Source organism: Mandrillus leucophaeus, unplaced genomic scaffold (assembly GCF_000951045.1).
Source record: "Mandrillus leucophaeus isolate KB7577 unplaced genomic scaffold, Mleu.le_1.0 Scaffold157, whole genome shotgun sequence".
Taxonomy (NCBI): Eukaryota; Metazoa; Chordata; class Mammalia; order Primates; family Cercopithecidae; genus Mandrillus; species Mandrillus leucophaeus.
In genome coordinates this window covers 1,782,604-1,805,733 of record NW_012101554.1, presented here as the reverse complement: position 1 = coordinate 1,805,733, position 23,130 = coordinate 1,782,604, and positions in this window count along the sequence as shown.

The following is a 23,130-nucleotide window of genomic DNA, read 5'->3' as shown; positions in this document are numbered from 1 at the left end:
TTGAACCCAGGAGGCAGAGGTTGCAGTGAGCTGAGATCATGCCACTGCCTGGGAAACAGAGTGAAAATTTGGGATTCTAGAGATTTGGGGGCAACCTAAAGCTTCTTAATGCCACATTGGCCCTTGGTACTGCCATGGCCTGTGAGACACTTTCTAGGGTCATTGCATGCTCTCACTCTTAAGGTTTGCCTGTGCAAATGTGATGCATCATCCTCACTTGCTCCTTGTAATTGGGTGCGTCTGTGTGCTTTTTGCCGTCTCTCAACTCCTAACACTTTCTTCATGCCATTCCTTAGATCTTAGGTATGGGTGAGACTTTCAGAGCGGGAATGGGTCTTGAGTCACCTCCGTAACCCAGCACCCAGCAGAGCCTGGTACAGGGGAGAAGCTCAGGAAATGCTGGGTATGGAAGAGATACATTTGGCTGTCTAGAGTGTACAGATTCTCTCCTAATTAACAACACACCATTTTAGACCCTCCCCAGAGGCTCTACAGTGAATCATCTGATAGTTCCTGTTGAAAGCTTTGGCTGAACTATTAACGCTCCATAGAGGGGAGAAAAACAAACAAATATCTTATCAGGGTTTCTCAAGCATTTCCACCCTAAGAGGAGAGGAGGTGAAATCGTGTTCCATGCAGGAGTTTCCAGACATAGCCTAAAGCATTCCCTAACCCACTACCCCACAGAGTCACCACTTAAAGAGCTGACATCTCATTTCACCCTTGACTTTGTTGAGAGACAATAAAACAACCAGTAATATATGGAATGTCTGCATATTAAAAGAAATCACTGGTATTGTGGACATCATCCATTATGAAGTACAGTGCCCCCTTTTCTCTTGCTATAGGCAAACTCATAAAGAGATGAAGTGAATCCACATGGTCTGGAATGGAAGGAAAACCCTACATGCTTAGCCCAGCAGAAGTCAAAGAGGCCTCTGCTGTTCTCAAAGCCAGGGAGCATGGCCAGAAAATAGACAAGGGCAATACATGATCTGTGCAGCTGCAGAAACAGGTAAGAATATCACCAACCCAGAGAAAGGAAAGAGGGCTTCCTGGAGAAAGTGACAACTAAGCTGAGAACATGAAGATTGTACAGGAGTTCCCTAAAGCAGGAAGGGGGAGTATTAAAAGTCTCACACAAAGGAAATAGCATGGGAAAAAGAGAGAATGAGCATTACCCATTTGGAAAAAAGGAAAGCAGTTCATTACGTCTGAAACACAGAATATAAGGGGGGAGGGATGAAAGATGAGGAACATTGAAAAAGTTTTTAGCCAAGAGCAACAAGATGACATTGAAGGGCTTCAACAGGGGAAGTACTTAGCTAGATAGACATTTTCAAGATACTTCTCTGGCAACAATGTGGATAACAGATGGTGGGTGGGTCAGGCAGAGGGCATTTGGAGAGACCTAGGAAGATGCAGTTGCTGTACTGGAGATGAGGTTGTAGTGGCTATGATGGCAGAGAGGGGATAAAGAGACTCAGGTGGATCTGAAAGATATTTTAGAGGTAGAATGAGTGGGACTTCGTGAATGGTTGGGTGTGGGATTGAGAGGAAGGAGTCAAGGCCAGCTCTCAGCTTGTGATACTGGCAACAATACATTCGCTGGGCCATGACTTACTGTGGGTTGGGTCCCCATGCACTCTCAAGGACAGGGCTTACACGGGGGTTCTTCCTACACAGTGGGCCAAGCCTAAACTATCTCGTCAGGTCTGTTTCAGCTGTCACATATCTGCCACTGGATGGATAAACTAATGGGCTTCTTTTGCAGATCTCTCTTGGCTTTGTGGGAGGAGGTGATAGAAACCTGCTTAGGCTTCCAGGTCTGTCTTGCACCCCAGCACAGCTAGCCAGAAAATCCTGCAAATGGTGGCAGAAATGGGGGCCAGTATGGAGAGGAAGGAGATGTGAGGTGCTTGTCCAACTATCAGTAGAGTAGCATTTTGTTTCCATTCAGTGCTTAACCCTGGGGAATCCGGATCTCTCCATGGGGAATCCAAGAGGCACGAAGGAGTGAATGATGAAGACCAGGTTCCTAAGTCTTATTCTAAGCTCTTGTCTTTGTAACTGTAACACTGGCACATGGTAAACTCTAACATTAGCACATTGCTGGAATAAGCAGTGAAGAAGGAAAGGTAAATACCCTTAAGCCACAGCAGAAAGATCTTCCCCAGTTTTCCATTCAATCCTAAGAAGGGTTCCTACCTAGGGCCATTTTGAGCAGAGTCCCTCTTGCAGCCTGCCAGAGAAAGTTCTAATTACATGGCTCCGTGGCATCTATCTCTACAGCAGAATTCCTGATGAAGCCCCCAGGACTACATTCCTTGGATTCAATCCAAGCTCTTAGGAAAACTGGCACTTGGGGCAACCACTTAAAACTAGGAAGGCTGAGGGAGAAGCAGGTGGAAAGAAGAAGCACTGATTTGAAAGTCGACCACTGTGCCACACAACCCCAGAGGGCACTGTCTACACTGTATGTGTGTGAGAAGAGCCCTTGGGTGTTGTGCGGTACTGCCAGCCCAGGTGGAGAGTCAAGCAACCTGGTCCCACCCCTAAATGTTGGACCTGACTGCATCATTCCCCACACATACCGCAAAACCTCAAGCCTTGCATTTATGAGTCCAGCATAGTTGATTCCTTTCACAAGTTCCATATACCACCAATGTCCCATGCCTAAGACAATACACTGTTTCCCAGGCTTGAATTCACAACACTTATGTGATATGTAATGAGAAGAAAAGTCCACAAGGAAAAAACAAATGTCAAAACTAAAGAGCCCAGGTAGCTTAATACCTAGGTGATGCATTGATAGGGGCAGCAAACCACCACGGCACACATTTACCTATGTAACAAACTTGCACATCCTGCACATGTGCCCCAGAACTTTAAAAAATAAAATAAAATAAAAACTAAAGATCCCAGGCTTGACAAAGAAGCCAGAGAAAACCAGTCCAATGGCTGAGGACATTTCCTGAAATACAAATGCACTCTGCTCCCCACCACATAGTCATAAACTCTGCCAGACCCAGGGCTGGAATGGCTCATCCCATCCCTCCCATAGTTAATGACTGTGTCCTCTGCTGAGTCTGCCAGTCCCCTACATGGCTCCTCCACTCCCCACCCAGAGCTCCTTAATGACAAGCCCAGGCATCCTGGGCCCCTTTCCAGCCAGAGGGCCACATTGTTGACATTTATCTCTAGACCACTCAATGACACGATTATAGCAGAAACAAAGAAAGCATACTTGTAGTAAACTTTGAACCAAAAAGGAGAAATTATTAAAAAGTTGGGTTTCTCTCCAGTGGCCTTGGCAGAAAGAAGCAAAAAGAAGGAGATATTCATGCATGGGCTTCAGCATCTTTAATTCCCTCCCTGCCCTCTCGCTGCTACGGACTGAATGGTGTCTCCCACAGAATTCATACATTGAATCCCTAACCTCCAATGTGTTGGTATTTGAAGATGGGGCCTTTGGGAGGTGATTAGGTCATGATGGTGGAGCCTAAGAGACATGAGAGAGATTATTTCTCTCTCAACACTGCATGAGGACGTAAAAATAAGACAGCATCTTTAAACCAGCAAGCGAGCCCTCAACAGACACCGAATTTACCAGCACCTTGATCTTGGACTTCCCAACCTCCAGACTGTGAGAAATAAATGTTTGGTTTTTTTTTTTTTAAGTCATGCAGTCTATGGTATTTTGTTAAAGCAGCCCAAACTAACTATGACTCCCAACTCAGCCTGCTGGCCCATGGACCTGATGACTGTCCCCATCCCCCAGATTCCCAGGAGTTCCCTCATGCAGCCCCTATCTGAAGGACTCTAAGGCAAGAGAATTTTGAGACAAGTTGTAGGGGAATTGAATAAAAAAGACAGTCCAAGAAGAAAGGCTAGAGTGAAGCTGCTGCATAGCTTGTAGGTGCCAGTTAACAAGATTGGGCACCAATAGGTGTTATCTCCCCAGCGGAATGTTCACTCCGAGAAAAAAAGAACCATTCACTGTCTCATTCTCTGCAAAAACCCCAGTGCCCTGGTCAGGGTCTGGCACTATTTGTCAAATGAATGAGTAAATGAGTGAATGAATCTCTTTTGGTCTCTATTGCAACCTTATAGAGGGTTGTTACACAGACTTGACAGAGGAGAACACTGAGATTCTAGAGGTCAAGTAAATCCCAGGCAGAAAGCTGCAGACTTTGGACACAGATCTGACTCTGTAGACATATAGGGAAGACGCAGATCATTGTCAATATAATTCCACGAACTAGATCAATCAAGAAGAAAGCTCTTTTTCTTCAAAATGCTCAGGACACTTTGAGCTTGCTTTTTTTAGATTATACTTCAAATATCTACTCTATTATATTTGTAGCAATGTGAATCTCTCTCTTTTTTGTCCCATCATTTTACATGAGATGTAGCACAGTGATAGTATTTATTACACTTGACTGCAATTATTTTCTAATGCCTCATTAGGCCATGAATTCCTTGAAGGCATTTTGTTTATCTCAACATCTCCAGCACCTAGTAAAGTCTTCACAAATGTCCACTGCATGGATGGATGGATGGATGGATGGATGGATGGATGGATGGATGGATAAATATGTAAAACATCTTGCATTTTAAAATACTTTCATTTTCATTATCTCATGTAATCTTCATGTTATTTGATGAATTACTATTATTATTAACATTAAGTACAAAAAATCCACTTAGAGGGAGAACAGTCTTTTGCAGGAAAATGCTTTGAGGTACTTGAGATAGTTGAGAATGATGAGAGCAGGAATGTTGACGCAGACAGCTTTTAGGAAGGGGAATCTGTGTTACCTTGGGCAAGAGGCAAGGGGATGAATTTTCTGAGACCAGTGAAGAGTAGAGAAGATAGAGGATAAAGTAAGAGGATGCACAGATAGACAAGGACTTAGACTTGGGCAGGTGAGGAGCCAGGGAGACTTTTCATGGTGGAGTGGAAAAAGGATATTTTATACATGGTCTAATACCTTCTATCCTTCTGAAGCTGATCAAATGTCTGCCTTGTAAACCTCTCATCTCTCTTTCTCCTCTCAAAACCAAAACCACATTAATATCAAAAACAATAAACAAAGGCACTTTGGTCAATTCTACTAACCTTACCCTTGCTTCTTTACAAGTAGAACCCTCAAAAGGAACTGGGCTTCATGTGGGTTGACATGGTACAGAGCAGAGACTGCACTTGGAAACTGGAGAAGATTCAGACATTTGGAGTATGTTTATGGGCTTTGGAAGGAGAGGGGATAGGTCTGAACTTCTTTTCCCAGTATCTCACTGAAATGGAGGCCCTGTTATCCATCTATTGTATACTCTGTGAAGAAACTGAGGCCCGGAGAGATTAAGTGCCTCGCCCAAGGTCACACAATTAGCAGTTGACAGAAATAGAACATAATTAAATTCAGGATAGTTGACTTTAAATCCCTTGCTTCACTTGCATCTTGATGCAATTTCACAAAGGTTACTGTCACCATCAAAGGGGTGGGACATGAAGCTGGAATTATATTCAGGGAGCTTGTGTTTTAGACAACATGAGCCAAGATTCAGCTCCCTGTTCTCCCTCATCACAGCACACCCAGTTGCAGCTTTCCTGACTATTATCTATAGACCCTGGAGAAAAGCAGTAAAATTCCAAACCCACAGTCCCCTTGGTACAAGGGGTATGTGTCCCCAGAGCCCTCTAATGCTAGCTCTAACCTCAAAGAAATGGGAAGAAGGGGATGCCAGAAGGCTTGTCTGTGGCTTTGCAGACTACTCCCCAAGCGGGTCCAGAGTATGGCCAGTTGAGCAAACTTGGCAAACAGAGGCCTTCATTACATGTGTCAGAGGCACTCACACACATAGGCTTTATTAGGGACAGGCCCTGGGCGACAGCAGGCTGGGATAGCATAGGAGAATGTTTACCCACCTGTCTACCCATCCTCTCAACACCTGGGACTCACACTAGACAGGGCACAGGCCATGCTCAAGGAAGTGGCCAAGGAACTGCAGACATCCAGTCTGCCTTCTGCCTGGCCCAGTCGTTACCATGTACTAACTGGCTGGCTAGGCCTCAGGAGATGAGCTGCTAAAATTCTGCCCAGACTCCACCAGCACCTTCCCAATGATCCTCCAGCTCCAACAGCACACACAGTAGGTGCAGTGTTCAGCAAGTTCTTTGAAAGACTGATGAATGAATGAATCCATTCGGCTCCAACATAGAGTGATTTAGGAATTCTCATTCCTCCCATCCAATCCTCTTTCTCCAGCAGGTGTCTGAAATGAGGTGACTCCTCATTAAGACTTAAATATCTCTTAACTGGGGAAACACTAAAAAAAATTTTTTTAAAGAAGTAACTTACAATTGGAATGTCGTTCAATCTTTATTAAGGACCTACTGTATGCCAAGTTATATATACCATCTATAATTCCCACTGTAGCCCTACAAAGTGGGTTTCATAAATGTAGTCAAAAAGAATCAGATTGAAGTTGAGGGGAAGGTATTTAAACCCATGGACCTTCTGGCTCAAAACCCTTGCTTGGTCCACCATATCATGCAGTATTTAAGGGAAGATTTGATGTGGACCGAGAAAAGGAGAATCTTTGTTTGCTATAGGCTTACAAGGTGACAGGGACACCATCTAGAAGGGAAAAAGATGAAAAGCTAGACTCCAAGGCACTGTTCACTTTCAACTCCTGTTGAGAGTTCAGGGAGCCCTGGAACTTGAGGAAAATTGCATCGCTATTTCTACTAATTCTAACTAAAGAGTATTCAATTATGATGTGGACCACAAACCACAATAGTATAAGCAGTTCCTGTGATGTTGCATGATAGAAATCATAGCTTTTTTTTTATCACTTTAGAGTTGGCAGAGCATCTCAACTGTCTTTGCTCCTCATCCTCCATCCCTTCCCGCTTGCTCCCACCACTGTAGCCACATCGGCCATTGACTGTTCAAGCTTGTCTTGGGCTTTTGCAGGCCTGCATGGAATGCTCTTTTCCCTACTGTCCTCTGCCTCCCCGATTCAAGTCATTTGAGTCTTTGCTCAACTGTTGTTTCCTTAAACAGATCTTCTCTGACCTTCTCCCACCCATCCTCTCAACACATATGGGTCATTCTCTATATCCCTACCACCATCTCCTCCCATTTCACATACATGATGAAATAAGGGTACACTTGATGATGTGACTGCAAATCAAGTCAGAGTATCCTAAATATGAGTGTGCAGTGACTTCTCTGTCCATCATTCACTAGTACTCAATATGCATCATAAATACAGATCGCTCTCTTTTAATAGTGGGTCAGCTGAGTTCTTCTTGCAAATTCTTCGGTCCTTTTCACAAAGTTCCAGGTGGAAGAATTCCTTCAGGATTATATCCTTCAGGATATAGGCCTATACATACCACAAGGATATAGTGGGTGCTGTTCTTTTTCTCATTTTCACTTGCATATCCTTCCCCTGGTCAGTTTGAGCATCGCTAGCCTTGAGAAGAGATGGGACTGAGAAAACAAAAACCAGGCGATGTGTAACTTTTTTAATTTCCAAAATAGTGTCTTGAGATTCAAAAAGGAAAGTGTTAGGGCAGAAAAGTGCAGAGTGTAAGCTATAGCCATAAAACTGGAAAGAGCACGGGAGGAAAGACAAGCTCACTCCTGTGTCAGGGTCGCCTGGCCTGGCAGGGGAACAACTAGACCAGAGGTATGGCATTACGGGAGATGGGAATTAGGCGGGGAGTACTGGAATGAAGAGGGCCAAAGCTGGCTTAAATAGGGAGAGTGGGGAAGCCAAAGGAATCTGCTGGTCAGTGCCTGGGAGGCTTCCAACCAGTGCCTGCAGGTTATAGTCTACCCCACATGAATGAGCACTCCAAGTCAACTGAGTAAACAAGCCAGTTTAGCTATATATATCTGTATATCACCTGTGACTTGCCCATAGATCATACAGAAGAAAGTCATCTGCTGTGACTTGAGATTTATCTGAGCCCCATCAAACTCTCCTTGTAGCATACCCCTATTTTCTAAGTGACCTGAGACACTTATAAACCTCACAGGAACCAAGGGTAAGATGGGAGAGAAAGTCCCTGAAATGGGATCTAATAAAAGCTAGGCAACGGGGAAATCCACTCCTGTTAAAATGCAGAAAATGCTCAAGTCACCCTATCTATTATAGTCAAGATTTTGGTATCCAGAGTGAGCATTACCAAATCTGCAGTCCTCCTGGTTACATCTTGACACCACTGTGTCACACACTGTGCATGCCCAAGATGCATGCATGGGTCTACTATGAACATACAACGTGAAGGCCAGTTGACCTGGGCTGGTAAAGGAAGCTTGGTCTTCTCAGCCTCTCTGAAATCTCTGCCTTTTACAACTATCCAGTCAACCAAGTGTTCTTGGATGCCTACTGGGTGTCCAGTTGCTGAGGATACAGAGATAAGCAAACTACAGCCCCTGTCCTCAAGGATGGAGAAAGTATAGGCACCTTCACAGAGCTCACAGTCCTCCACCAATAGCCATGTTTTGGGCTCCATGTTAAGAGCCTGACATAGGACATGTCACTTAATCCTTAAACTATTCCAGTGAGAAACTGAGCCTCAGAGAGTGTCAGTAATTTGCTCAAGGTCGCATAACTGGAGTGATGATAAACTCATGGAGAAGTGGTTCGACCTTGTTCTTGCCAGAGGAGACATAAAGAATTAAAAAGTCATTTTCTCCTTTTCGGAAACAATAGCCAAGGAAAAAAATTAACATAACTTCTGTTTTTGTATGATTGATTTGGTTTGGTGTTTTTCTTTCTTTTCTTGTCTTTGTTTCTTTTTCTTTCCCTCCGGGGAGGGGAGGGGGCTTTCACCTGTAAGGTGAAGTGTGGTGAGGTGCAGTGTCTCACTCGTAATCCCAGCACTTTGGGAGGCTGAGGTGGGAGGACCACTGGAAGCCAGGAGTTTGAGACAAGCCTGGGCAACATAGTGAGACCCCATCTCTAAAACAAATAAATTAGCCAGGTGTGGTGGCACGTGCCTATAGACCCAGCTACCCAGGAGGCTGAGGTGGGAGGATCGCTTGAGCCCAGGAGGTTGAGGCTGCAGTGAACCAAGACTGCACCACTGCATTCCAGCATGGGCAACAGAGCAAGACCCTGTCCTCAAATAAAAAATAAATAATATGTAATTTTAAAAAAGAAAGACAGAGGAGAGGTGACCCAAACTGAGATGTTATGTGTTTTCTTTGAGATTGGGGAAGAAACCATGGTTTAAAAGTCTCTGATGGTGGAGACCTAAGGCACCAGATAGTGGATAATGAGGCTTGGGTCTAAGGATAGCACAAGGTCACAAGCTGTGGGAGCCTCTTCCCAGAACCCCCTGGCCCAGGGTTGGGATAGAGGAAGATGAGGAGCCCCCTTCAAAATGGTACTTTGCAGGCCATGAGCAATTATTTCTTCATAGTGGACCCAAGGCCAGGAAGGTGCCTTTAGATCTTGCTGAATTACCTAATTCCCAGGGCTTCCTTATGTCCCCAAAAAAGAAAGAAAGAACCCCTCACTCCCCCCGCTGCCCCATCAAAAAAGACATAACTAAGAATGGGTCGCCTGCCAGCCCTGGCAGGTGGAGAACCAAGCCAGATTTATTTGCTTTAGAAAAATAAAGAAAACGTGATGCTGCTCACACCCAAGTGTCTCAGAGCAAATCCGCACAGGTTCCAGCTGGTGCTGGGAATTTCATGCACCCAACCTCCCTCAAAAGAACACAGGGCTTTGCGGGCCTCTGCCCCATTAAAGAATGACTCTTTCCCCACTAAAACCATCACTTCTGGCTCGGCGTTGATGAAGGCACAACGCAGCTGGCGAAAGTACAATAATTAACTCGAGTGATCCTGAAAGACGATCACAATAATTTATATTTCTCCACCGGCCTCCATCCCCCCACGAGCTTTCCAGATTTTATGGCCATGACTCACCTCCGCTACTGCTGTGGGACAGCTCCAAGGGAGCAGGCTCACTCGTACCTCGCCGCAGTTTAGGCAGAACATTAAAAAAAAAAACAAAAAAACACCCAGCTAATTACAAGTGAAACGCTCCCTGTCACGAGCAGGCCAGCTGACTTCATGCCTGGGCGGCAGAACGCAGAACTGCGATAAAACTCCCAAGTTGGTCCTTATATTTTTTAAAAGTCAGATTGCTCAGCCATGATCTCACAGCCCTGCACCCCAGCCAGTGGCCCTGAGCCAGTCTTTGAAATATGACCTCAGACAGGGCTGGTGACGGAGTGGCCCTTTCTGGCAGGGTTCATCTTAAGTCAGTTTTCCTATAAGGCCTCGTCCTTCTCGGGCTGCCTGGGAAGGCCCGTGTGCCCTCCTCATACACCCCAGCACCAACTACTTGCTTGACCCAATGGCGAGGCCACCGACGGTCCCGTGGCAGCGCCACACTTTCTCCCGGCAATCCACCCTTCTCTCTACTCCTGCACATTTCTGTCTGTACTAGACACTTGGCTCTTAGCCACACTCGCTCCTGTAGTACGATTCAACCCCATTCAATCAGCAAATGTCTACTTGGAGGCATGATAGCATCGTGGCTGAGAACACAGCATTTGAATTAAGTAATAATACACAGCATTTGAATTAAGTAATAATATGGCTTTGTATTCCACATCTCTCCATTACTAGCTGCGTGAACGTGGGCAAGTAATTTCATCTGAGCCTCATTTTCTCATTTGTAAAGAGGAGGAAAATGACATGTACCCCACATGGCTCTTAATGTAGGAATCAGTGCATGAGATGATGGTGAAGGTGGCAAATTGTAGATTACACCCTACCAACAACAATGACGGTCTTCTGGGTGGGGTGGACATCCATATAAGAATCCTTCACCTTTCAAAGGAGTGCTCTGGTTCAGTGATCCAGATGACTAATGTTTTCTGATGCTTCCAGGCTTTAGGGTCCTGAAATTCCTTTGAAAGACATTCTGGGGACTCTTTCTTATCTGTACATGACCAAAATATTCCATGAAGATAATGTAAGAAAGAAGAGAGAGTCCCAGCATCAGCATATACTCTCAAACTATATCATTTTCCTCTGGGAGTTAATAGAGAGGGTGCTGCAATCTGGCTTCCCAGATTCTCCCAGCTCAGCCTGACTTGATTTATAAGAAGTCAGGGGTCTGCCTGGTATGGAAGACCAACCAAGCACTAGATTTGCAGCCAGGAACTCTGGATTTAAGTCCCAGCTCTGCCACTTTCTAACTGTGTGATCTTCAAGAAGTCATTCACCCTCTGAGAGTCCCATCTCCTTTCTCTGTATGCAAAGTCTATCATCCATGCTCACTGGGAGGATCATATGTAAAAATGGAAGAAAGAGCACATTATGTAATATTAAGTAAGAGAAACAAACTGTCTGGTAGCACGTATTCCCCTGCAAAGAAATCACCACCTGCCTCAGTGTCTCAATTTAAGTCAACAATTGCCGTGCTAGGCATCGAGCCAGAGGAACTAAAAGCAAGGATTTTAGCACTCTTTCCCCAAGAATCTCTCAGACAGGATGAGAAATCTATCCCAGATGCCATCTGGGTTCCCCCAAGGCACCCTGCAAAAGAAATGGCATTGAACTCACCGGAAACTATACTCTTCACCTTTCATGAGAACCAAGCCTTCTCCACAGTCCCTGCAGGCAGCTGACAGGTGGGCTCTTCATGTTTCTTTGGCCCACCCACTCCTGGGTCACCTGGAATGCCACCAACCCATGAGTCAATGCCTTCTCTGGTTCTACAGAAATTCTTCTTGCTTCAAGAATTTTATCTTTACTGAAGATTTGGAGAATCCCAGGAAGAAGGAACATTATGCGGGACACATCATATGTTGCCATCTTCTTTGTTGCTCCTCCATCCCCTGCCACTCAAGTGCAGCCACAGACACCCACTTGGGTTGTGTCAAGTGTCCTCATCTCAGCTCTCCTGGGCTCAGCATCTGCTGCTGGAGAGAACTCACGTTCTCGACAAACATGGGTGAAATTCTCATGTCAGGGTCTAAAAAAGTAAAGCTCCCTCAGAAATATCACAAAACAATCTAGAACTCCTAGAGCATCAATCTGAATGTAAGTATCACACAAAAGGCGTAAGATCAGGGCTACAAATGTGCAGAGGTGAGATCGAGTTCCCAGTTGATTGTGGCATCAGGGACTACCTCTTAACTGGGCCTTGAAGAGCAGGGCAAAGGCAGCATCCTCAACAGCAGGAACAGCATGAGCAAAGGCTCAGAGACAGGGAGACACCAGATCAGTTCAGGGAGCAGTGAGTGGACAAGCTGGCTGCTGTCTGGCAGATGGAAGCTACGAAGGTAGAGAGGGCCAGTAGCAGAGAGCTCAAAATGCCAGCAAGAGGGGCCCGCACTATTTTCTCCTGGATTTCTTCTATTTTTCAACTGGATCTCTGAGTATGCCAGATGGAGTGTGAAGAGGAGAAGCAGGAGTCAGAGATACCAATGAGGAAGTTACACCAACCACCCCGAAATGCAAAGTGAGGACCTAGAACTGGAAGCGGGGTAAGAGTAAAAGAAAGAAAATGATGGGAGTTGGAGAAAACAAAACACAGGACCTGGGAGACCTGACTTCTGAGCAGAGGAACAGGATAAGAAAAAGGAAAATCAAAGGCAAACCTGGGGTTTCAAGCCTAAGTAGGGAGCAAAATGTGGACATTGGGAAGGTATCAGTTCGGGGAGAGAAAAGATGAATCCTGATCTGTGGCAGTAGGAAGGCTGGAGAGAACCTTTCTCCCGCATCCTCCACTGACTCCTAAAGGCCTATGCTCAGGACCTCGATCAAGACCAAAACCAGTGGCCAAGACTCCCTTGAAGCTGACCAGGTGGCCAGGGCCATGGGTCCAATGCGTCTTGTGGATCCCCTGAGGCTGATCCTGGCTTTGGTGCTAATGAGTACTCGGTCCATCACCCTCTTGTCATAGAAGATGGATCATTCCATTCTGTCCTCCACAACCCTTTGGAGTGCCATTCTCACCTTCCTTGCCTTGCCCAGAAGGGAAGTGAGACTATGAAAGTCAAGACATTGTAGGTCACACACCAGCAAGCAGCGCCCAGCTCAAACGCAGGCCCTGGGAGACCACATTCACACCACTGCACACAAAGCACACAATGGGTGAAGTCCAAGGGCAAAAGGAGTGAAACCTGAGGCTGGTCCAGAGTTGAAAAGCCTCAGTGTAATTGCTGCCCAGAAATCATTAAGTTTGTGTTGACTTCTTATGATGCTTAGGTAAGGCTCTGGACCAGGTAAAGAAGTATTAGCAGAGATCTGTGTCCACAAAGCACTTGCAACTCACAGAAACAAACACTAGCATGATAAGTACATGATTCTCTTGTTTTATTTTTTTCATATCGTGTATCGCTAACCTAATCTGTCCTATTTAGCTGTTTGTATGTTTATTGTGTCTTTCCGCATTGGGAACAAATGGCAGATTGCTAATAAATCCCCAATGTCCGCAAAAGTGCCTGACTCCTAACAATCATGCACACCCAAATCCTTGTCACAGGCTCTGCATCCAGGGAACCAGATCTAAACCAGACTCCAATGCCAAGTCAGCCAAGGGATCTGCCCCGTCAATGTCCAGATCTCAGTCTCGGGTGTTGCCACTTCAGGGTGAGAAAAAAAAAAATCCTATGTGCTGAGAGACACAGGAGAGACTAGTGGGCATTTAGTAAATATGTGCTGAATGAATGACAAGAAGTTGTGTCAGGCAGGAAAGTAGAAGAGAAGCTAAGAAAAGCAAGAGACAACTGCAGGCTAAGACTTCCCAGAGAGGAGGAGTAGGAAGAATTTGATAGCCAAGAAGTAAGAGGTAGAGTAAAGGTGCCTCTGGGAGGAGAGCACCACTTCACTTCTCCTTTTCTCCACCCATTCCCTACCAGGACTGCACTCAGTCCCTTCTCATCCACCCTATTCCACCCACAAAGGGGAAAAACGCTTATGATAGATGAGATGGAGCATTCACTGGGCATGTCTAAAAGGCCAGGAATAAATAGTAGGTGCCTCTTCATCTCTCTTGCTTCCATAGTTGCTGGGGCCTAAGGACATACTTTCCTCCATCTCTGGGCTGTTAGTTTTCTTATGAACCTGAGTCCAACTCCATCAGAGAAAGTCGTCTTTCTTTCTGTTTGACACTCTCTGTCCCATTTTGATATACTTTTTTTCTTGAGCCTGCCAAGAGTCACAAGCCTGTGACTCTCTCCACCGGAGGAGCTCCAGCAAATCTGGGTCAAGTAGTGCAGACCATTCCAGCACTGTGGCAAGCGTCTGCTGCTGTAGTCGCTCCTGCTTCTCTCAGCGCATGGGATCTTTCCTCACCCTGCCTGAAGTGGCAAGACCCGAGACTGAGGTCTGGACATCGATGGGGCAGATCCCTTGGCTGACTTGGCACTGGAGTCCGGTTTAGATCTGGTTCCCTGGATGCAGAGGCTGAGACAAGGATGTGGGTATGCATGATTTATTGTGGAAGTGAGGAAAGCAGGACAGGAGAGGGAGGAACTAGGCCAAGATGTGGTCCCAGCTGGGGTCCAGCTTAAGCCTGATCGCACAGGGAGCTCTGGGGCATGGCTTGTATGGCCTGGCTTGCATGGCTTATATGACTTGGCAAAGTTGGTCCGACTTTGAAACAAGGGGTGTTCTCTCATATCTCCTATTGATTAGTCATTGGATGCAGGCTGCAGGGGACAGTTGCGAGGGGCATGTATGTTTCCAGTGAAGTGACTCCTATTGCTGAAGAAGTCCTGTGGGTGAAATCTCTAGAGAAGGCAGCAGCTGTGAGTTTTCAGTAGGCCCCACTCAGAGCAGCAGGAGTGTGGGGGCACCAGCCCAGTAACAGGGCTGGGTGGGGATGTCACCAGCACCCTCCCCAGACTCCTTCAGGACCACTTAGCTTAAGAAAAGGAAATCTCCGTGAGGTAGAGCCTGGATCTGCTGTAGTTTACAGGACAGTTTGGAGTTAGGTCTCAGCTAATAATTCAAGGTTGCTTTGTCTTGCTTTGTTCCATAGACATTTATGTCCATAGAGACCTCTCCTGGATGCACTCGAATACACATGAATCCTTGGCCTCACCTGCTGAGTCTCATCCCCACCTTTGGCACCATTAGAAGCACCTCCTTTTGCAAACATCAATTCTCTGAGAGATAAGCCTAAAGAAGCCAAAAGGACAAATATGTTCTCTACTCCTTATGAAATCCATTTTCATAAGGCTGGAGTAGAAGTGGAATGGACTTGACAGGTTTTTCTCTGGGAGCCTTTTCCAGAATAGACCCTAAGCATGGGGATATGCGGAGACCTCAATTACAATGAAAAAAAAAAGTACCAAATATTTTCATTTGGGGAGGTTGATTTTTAAGTGAAAACTTCTTAACCTTTCAGCTAAACTCCATAAATTGATTGCAGATGCCCCATTCGAAAAAACACAAAAACCTATGGAGGGAACTGGCACATATTTCTATCCCCAGTATGCCATTTCAGCCACCCTGTCAGGTCACATCCGTCCAAATATGGAGAAAAAGAAATACAGCATCTTTGAAAAGAAAGCTGAGAAGGCAAAGGGGGCCTGGGAAAAAAGGGGTGAGGTAGAGGAAGGAAACGGGGGAAAATTACAAGTGACAGGAGTTTCCAAAGAAAGAGATTAAGATAACAGAATTCTGTGCAGGAGCGGGTGGGACATAGGGGCAAGGGAGAGGTGGGGAAGCCGAGGTGGCATGTGGGAAGTAGGAAGCGGGTACCTGGAGAAGGGAAGAGAACCTCACCTGGAGGGAGGGAGTTCTGATAAAGATTATGCTGCCGCTCCAGGGGTTCAAATGCAAATTGCAGGTTGGTGTTGAGAGCAAAGGAGGCCATGTGGTGGCTCACGCCTGTAATCCCAGCACTTTGGGAGGCTGAGGTGGGCAGGTCACTTGAGGTCAGGGGTTCGAGACCAACCTAGGCAACATGGTGAAACCCCATCTCGACTAAAAATACAAAAATTAGCCAGGTGTGGTGGTGGGCACCCATAATCCCAGCTATTCCAGAGGCTGAGGCAGGAGAATTGCTTGAACCCGGGAGGCAGAGGTTGTGGTGAGCTGAAATCATGCCACTGCACTCCAGCCTAGGCGACAGAGTGAGACCCTGTCTCAAATAAAAAAAAAAAAGCAAGTGAGGGAAAAGGGCATCTCAGAGGCTCTGATTTTTGTGGAATGCCTGGTGGTGACAGAGATGCCTGGAAATGAGCGGGGGAGCTGAAGACAGCCTCAGTCGCTGCGCTCTTTCCTGAGCCCTGATCTGTGAGTCAGATTTCTAGCTCAGGCAGAGATGGGTTGACCCCTCTGCCATGGAGGGGATTGTCTAAGTGCTCCCCTGGCCACAAGCAGCCCCCTGGCTCTTGTCCCCAGCACGCCTTGACACTGGGTTCCTGGGACAGCAAGACTAGCTCCAAGGTCCACCTGCTGGAGCACTTCTTGGCCTGGCCCGGCCTGGCAAGGCAGAACATTCTAGGGAAAAATCCTCAGGGCCAGCCTCTGAGCTGGGAGAAAGATGGGCTGGCTGCCAAACCTAGCAACGCTGCACACAGATTCCCCCACATAGCCAGACTTCTAGACACATTATCCTCTAGTTCACCTCATTCATTTATTCATTTACTTCATTATTCCTTCAACAAATAGAGCAGAGTCTGCTGCATAACTCAGGCTCTGGAGTCAGGCAAAGCTGTGTTTGCACTGTGGCTGTACCACTTCCTAGCTCTGTGTCCTTGGAAAATTACGCAACCTCTCTGTCTCAGTTTTCTCACCTGTTGCAGAGACATAATCATAAAATTATCTCAATGTGTTGTTGTGAAGATTAAATGAGGTAGGGGATTCTGCTCAGAACCGGAGCAGAGCAAATACTTTGTAAATGGTCACTTTTGTTATTATCGTCATTACTATTATCATTAATTTCAAGTGTGAAGGTAGAGGAGGCTTCTTCCTCACTCATGATGATTCCTTCTATGTGGGAGAGGTCCCACTTCACTCCCGGTTCCTCTCTGTCCCCTGACTTACTCCCCCCAGGGGAGAAGTGGTTTTCTTATTCTGATAAATCTGGAAGGAGAAACTGGGTATGTGCGGCCCAACTGCTGTCTTTTCTCATTCTCTTGGGAGTGAGGCTGCTATCAAGGAGTACGTTCTGCTGCCCCTCCATACATGTCCCACAAAGGCCTGTCCAGAGCTGCTGTGATTGGGAGGTAATATTTTTAGGCTGGGTATTCGACATCAAGAAATCTACCAGTGCACAGATATAAGCTCCATTTTCCAGCACCCACTTTATCAGTAACAAAACGGATGCTCCATTTCCGTCTCCATCTGCCAAGTCTTTTGTTTTACTTTATGAACAGTTCAGAACTCTAGTGAAAAAAAAAGAGGTGCTATTTATTGGGTGCCCTCTCAAATTCCACCAATTGTAAATAATTACATGCATACAAACAGCGGAGATATGACCACCTGGGTTCAATGAAACAGTTCAAAGGAAGAATTGAATTCAAATCCACAGATTTTTTTTTCTTCCCTTGAATCCCACTAGGATCCCCATCAACATTCCAAATGCTTGATGATCCTGTGATTTCTAACAGAAATTTACAGTTTCATTATGTAAAAGACAAAAAAGCGCTCCTTGCCCACTTACTCTTCTTGACCTGTGCCCCTCCGTGGAGCCAAGGTTAGCAGTTTTCATGAGTACTGCTTACTTTTTGTTTAGATCATCCTTTACTATTGAATTCCAGATCCTTATCCAGGCCCTCATGCAGGAAAGGGCTTCTTTTATGTGGGTTTTTGTGTTTTTTTTAATGGGCTTCAAGGGCTGAGCTACCTTTGGTAAACTAAGTCTTTGGCTCCCTGGTGATCATGAAAAGTTTCATTCGTGTAGGCTGACTCTTGTTTGGAAATGGTGATTGCATGAAGCAGAGATTCTGAGATTAGGGGGGCCAGAGCATTCCAGCTCAATAAATCAATCCCTTTTTAATTGTGTCCCTGTCAGCCAACATTCTTCCAGAGACAAGAGGGAAGGGAGCTTGTTAGCAGAGCGATTCCTCACTCCCCTTTGTGTGCTGATCTCATTGTAAATTAGATGCAGCAGCAGCAAGGAGAACTGTGCTGCAGCTCCCAGCTCTGTCCCAGTCACAAGAAAGAAGCCACTGGATCATCAATATGCTTGACACCAATTCGGAACTTTTGAGAAATTTCAACCTGGGTGTCCATCTTTGCGCAGAAAACCAAGTTCTAACCCCATTTGGTGAAACTGACCGCCTCACCCTGCGTATTTTTAATCCCTTTAAGTTAAAGATCATTAAATCATCGTTACATTTTCCAAGTTGCCTCCAAAAGCTGTTAAACAATACAGTTTCTATTAGGCGTCTAAACTTAGCTCTCCTCGTCGGTGTTCACAGCTCTGTTGTTCCCCTGGAAAGGGGTTGACAGTAGATTTACCCTCACAAGATGAATGAAATCCCCTGTTATTCACAGAACTGAGACATCTGGGCAGTGTTTGTTTTTAAATGTGAATGATCTAGAACCTCCATCTGCTACTCAAATTTTAACATATATGCAAATCCCTGGGAATCCTGTGACCACATAGATTCTAATTCAAGATTCCTGAGTGAGGGGCGCAACAGTCCGCATTCCTCACAAGCCCTCAGGTGATGCCAATGCTGCCAGTCCATAGACGAGACTTTGAGTAGTAAGGATCTCGAATCCATTTATACTTTCACCTGAATAAGGTTCAAAATCCATAACATTGTCTCCTTTGTCCCGGTTCTGTAGTCTCACAGACCTGGACAAGTTACTTAAACCCCATAAGCCTACTTTCTTCACTGTATCTCATGAAACAAGGCATGGAAGTACTTATAACAGTGCCTCGCACGGAGTAGGCACTTAGCAAATGGTACTATTTAACAGTATCAGAATCAGTATCACCTAGATCAGGAGAAGCTGCAGCCTGCAGCCAAATCTGTCCTGCCACCTGTCTTTGGAAATCATTTTATCAGAATATGGCCATGCTTGCTGATTTCCACATTGTCTCTGGTGGCTTTTGCACTACAACGGCAGAGTTGAGAAGCTGCAACAGAGACCTCATGGAACCCACAGCCTAACAGACTTGCTACCTGGCCTCTCACAGAAAAAGTTTGCCAACCTTTGATCTATATCGCTTATTCAACAAGAAAAATAACTATTAAGCACCTATTGTGTACTGGGCCCTGGAGATAATAAAAAGTTCCTTCCCCTGAAAGATCTCAGCATCTAATAAATATTTAATTAATCCATGTGATATCCCCAACACACTCTACGGGCTCCCATCTTTAAAATGAAGATCATTACAGCACCCATTTCAGAGCGTTACCACGTGGGCTTATTGAGTTAATGAAAGTTAAATTCTTAGGATGATACCTAGAACATAATAAGTGTTCAGTAAATATTAGCCTTTATTATCATTATCCTTATAGGTGTTTTGATGCAAATTTTATACCCACAAGAGAGGTTTATTACTGCTCTTAATAGATGTAGAAATTGTTAGCAGGCAGAATCCTGTTCTTATTAATCTGAGGCTGCCCCATGTAGTCACACCACAGATACCTCCTTATCATCTTCTCCTCAGTCTTCTCTGGCAGTCTGGCTCAGGACATTCCTTAAGTTCAATACAGTAATAATAAAAAAAATCACCAGTAGCTAATGCTTTCTGAGAGGCAGGTACAGGCACATGTGGAATATATTATTACAATAAATCACAAGCTATGAGGTAGGCAACTGCTGTCTTCTGCACACACCGATATGGACACAAAGGCTTCTATAGTCCTTGTAACATAGTTGATGAGTGATAGAGCCAGGATTTGAACCTAGTTGTATGTGAAGAATGGTCTTACTTCAAGACCCACAACACAATCCCTGTACTCTGCTGCAAACATCAGAAAGTGAGTGGGGTGGCAATAAATATCTAAGGTAGCTTTGCAAAGGGCAGGTATTATTCCAATGCTGAGCAACAAATTTCACACCCACATGAATTGGCAAAAACTTTCCCAGGCCTTTGGTTTGTTGGCAGCAGGTAAGGCAGTTCCACAATTGCATTGGCATCTGCTGCCAGGGGTGCAAACCACAAACCAAAGGCAAAGAATGGTCAAAGCTATTCAACAGATGGAGTGGGTTCACGCTTTGGGCTTTAATCCTGGTTGATGAACATACCTTTACCTAAAGCCTTAGTACTGGGCCTGGCCCTGGCCCTGTAAAGTGGTAGCTGTGCACATTTTATATAAGGTGATATGACGGGGAGCTTTGAAATCAGAGACCAGGGTTCAAACCCCAGCTGCAGTCATTACTAGCTGTGGTTCCTTGAAGAAAGTTCTTACAAAAGGGGACTCAATTCCTTTTCTGGAAAATGCAGCCCATGACAGTGCTAGCTTTGTAGAATCATTGTGAAGATCAGTTGACATAAGGAATGTCACATGTGTAGCAGGTACAGTACCACCAAGTTAAGCCAACAGTAAGTATCATTTGCTTTTATTTTTACGACCCCACCCCAGTCCCAGGGTCTGGTAGGTCTCTACTAAATGTTAGTTCCTTTCCCTTCTGTTTTTCCTGATATAAACCTGACTGCAGACATATTCAACAAGTTCTCCCAACTTCAAATCAACCCTTCACGTATTTTTAATGAATTGCTTCCTCAAGCTCAATTTTATGGAAAGAGAAAGTAGATTTCTTCTAAGAGTGAGTGGATTTAAAATATGTCATTGCATGTAACATAATTGCTTGAGTCATCTTTTCTCCATTGCCTTCCATTTTCATTCAGACATGCTCTATTTTCATTGCTGATTGATCTGTATCCAGCCAGCAAATCTTTATTGAGCACCTACTGTGTGCCCAGTATTGTTGTCAGTGCCAAGATATAGAATCAAATAAGGCAGACAGCAGGTCACTCCCATGAAGGTGATGTTCTAATGGGAAGAGACAAATAAAAAGCATGTGAACAAGGGATCATGTAACTTCTCATTTTGCTCTAAAGCAAATAAAGCAGAATTGTGTGAAAGCACTGTGGGTAAGAGGGGAATCAACTTCAGATTGTGTGGTCATGGAGTCCCTGAATGACGGGAGAGACAAGGTAGGCGAAGGTGGGAAAGAATATTCTAGGTAAGCACAATGGCCAGTGCAAAGAGTGCAGAGTGGAGAAGAACCTGGCCTTTCCAGAAACATACAGACGTCCAGGTGACCAGAGCAGAGGAGGAGATTCGGCTGGACAGGGCTAAAAAGTGAGGGGCAGAGGCCTGGTCAAAGAAGTTCACATGAGCTATGGGAAGGAGCATGAATCTTTTCCAGGAGTAATGAGAAGCCATGCGAAGGTTTAAAGTAGGGAAGGAATGTGATCTGATTTTACTTTTATAGCAATCACTTTGGTTGTATGTGGAGAATCAGCTGGAAGAGGCTGAACGGAAGCAGAGAGACCAGTTAGAAGGCCACTAACTGGTCTCACTACAGGCGAGAGGAGATGGTGACATGGACAATGGCAACAGATAGAAGCAGACAGATTCTGGATATACGTTCCAAGCCAAACTGACTTGCCTAGCTGAATAAGATTAAAGAGAGAAAGATAATCTTTCACTGGCAGCAGGCCTTAATGTTTGTACCAATAAGATATTTGAGCAAGACTTTGATCTGGTCCCTGACAGCATCTGTTAACTCTGATCTTGACCTGAGTTAAGGGCCTTAGTAAAACCAATTTTAAGTGCTCAGTGGTCACATTAGCAGCAGTGGCCTAAAGGGTAAATATGTATATCTAGAGATATTTATAGACACCAGTACACCTAAATGCCACTCAAGACAGGTGCCAGTCAAGTCTCCCAGTTGCTTCTCCGTCCTGAGAAGCCCATCTGGCTGGAGGCAGCTCTTTTTGCCACTGATACAACAGAAAGAGCAAAAAGTTGGAGCCCAGAGGGGCCTGAGTTTTCACCTGAGAGTTCCCCGCCTGGCAGCTGCAGGATCGCTGTCCAGGTGCTTAATTTCACTGAGCCTCAGGCTCCGATCTATAACGCAGGGACCTCCAGAGGTAATGAATAGATCCCGCCCGGCACATTATTATTGCTGTGTAAACTCTCATAACATCTCACATCTTTGCTCTTAGTAACCAGTGGTTTGGTTCACTTTCCTGCATTTTCTCAGAGCTGCCACTCCCTGAGGCAGGTTTTGCTCAGTACGATAAGTGTCCTAGCCACTACATCCCTCCCACTTGATTTGCTGTGTTAGTCTGGGTCCTCCAAGAAGCAGTCATTAAGGCAGCATTAAATGTGTAAGGATTCTATTAGGGAAAATGCCTGTGAGAGAAAATGGGAAGAGAACCTGGTAAGGCTGGGAGCTATCAGATCACATTGCAGGTCTGGCCTTGAGTGAATGGGAAAGGGAAGAAGGGTGAGTAGAAACGTTCTAGAGTTCCAAGCTGTCTAAGAAGATTTTGACGAGGTCATTGGAGTCCTCAAGGCAAAGTCGACCATTAGAGGAGTCTCATGTCTTATGACTACTCTGCATTCTCTCTACCAGCCCTTTCTCTCTTCATGTCCTTCCTGTCCAACATAGACCCTGAATTAGTCCATCCTCACACTGCTATGAGGACATACCAGAGACTGGGTAATTTATAAAGGAAAGAGATTTAATTGACTCACAGTTCCACATGGCTGGGGAGGCCTTAGGAAACTTATAATCATGGCAGCAGGGGAAGCAAACATGTCCTTCTTCACATGGCAGCAGGGAAAAGAAGAATGAATATCCAGAGAATGGGGAAGCCCCTTGTAAAAACATCAGATCTCATGAGAACCAACTCACTCTCACAAGAACAGGATGGGGGAAACCACCCCCCGATTCAATTGTCTCCACCTACACGTGGGGTCCCTCCAACAACACGTGGGGATTATGGGAACTACAATCCAAGATGAGATTTGGGTGGGGACACAGTCAAACCATATCAGACCCCATGGTCCATCACTGGACTCAGGCACTGGCTGGGACCTGCTTTTGTGAGGCACAACTTTGGCACAAAAACTATGATGGATTTCAGAGCCCAGCAGCAGAGCCCTCAGTCAATGACACACTATGCAATCAGGGATCTGTGAGGAGC